Source organism: Belonocnema kinseyi, chromosome 10 (genome assembly GCF_010883055.1).
Source record: "Belonocnema kinseyi isolate 2016_QV_RU_SX_M_011 chromosome 10, B_treatae_v1, whole genome shotgun sequence".
In the NCBI taxonomy this organism is placed as follows: Eukaryota; Metazoa; Arthropoda; class Insecta; order Hymenoptera; family Cynipidae; genus Belonocnema; species Belonocnema kinseyi.
Genome location: NC_046666.1, coordinates 115731838 through 115733060, shown reverse-complemented (window position 1 = coordinate 115733060; position 1223 = coordinate 115731838).

The window sequence follows — 1223 nt, the reverse complement described above, 5'->3', positions numbered from 1 at the left end:
AATTGATATATTTTGTTAATTAGATTTTTTCCTAAAATTAAAAAAAATGCATAATAAAAAAATTTCCTTAAAATCTTCCGGATTCTTTTTTTTTTTTAATTTTAAAATGTTTTCAAATAATCACTTAAAATTTATTTGTCAAAATAAAAAATCATTTTCAATGTTCTTAGCAATCACAAAAAATTTTTGTTATTCTTTTTAAATACTGTACAATTCTCAAAAAGCTTATTTTCTTTAATCTGCAATCGTGATTCAAATTATTTGAAATAATTTCAAGTTTTAAATTAATTCTGAATCTTTTTTAAAGTTAAAATTGTAGGGATTGAACTTGAAATTTAGCTCATTACAAATTTAACAATTCAAGGCTTTCTATTTCGAACCATTCTGTTCAAATTTGTATAGTTTTTAACAGTTGTTTGTAATGGATTGTTTCAAATGAACGGTCAAATATTGCTGATAATTAACGAAATATTTTTTTTTAATTAAAAAATTTCAAATTGAATGGGTTAAAAATAAAATTTTTTTAGACTGAAATAATATTTCAAGTCATAATCGAAAACAAATAAATTAATTTTCTAACAAATAATTGGTGTTTTAACTAATACAATTCACAGGATAAGGTTTAACCAAAAATGGAATCGTTGAATTTCCTGATAAAAGCTGTGATAAAAAATTGAATTGAACAAGGAAAAAACGAATTTTCAACAAAATTGTTAAATTTTCAAGGGAAAAGGTGAATTTTTGACCAAGAAGATTAATGTTCTATAAAAAAAAAACGATTTTCAAACTTAAACAATATATACGATTAATTTTTAATCAATCCTATAATAGTTACATTTTCAGATAAACATAAATAATTTTTAACGGAAAAAATTTATTTTCAACTAAGTTGTTGAATTTTCAACCAATCAGATGAATTTTCGACCAAGAAAATTAATGATCTACAAAAAAGACAAATTTCAAATAAAATACATGAATTTTAAACGAATTTATTTAATTTTAAAGTCAAAAAGACGAATTATCTACAAAAAGTTGAATTTCTTAAGCAAATAAATATGAGTTTTCAATCAAAGAGTTAAACTTTGAACCAAATAGTTAAATTTGCGACCATAATTAAAAAGCCTTGTTAAAAAAAAGTATTTTTTTTACAAAGTAGTTCAACTCTTAGTGAAATAATCGACTTTTAAACCCAAGAAGATGTACAGTTCATATTTTAACCAAAC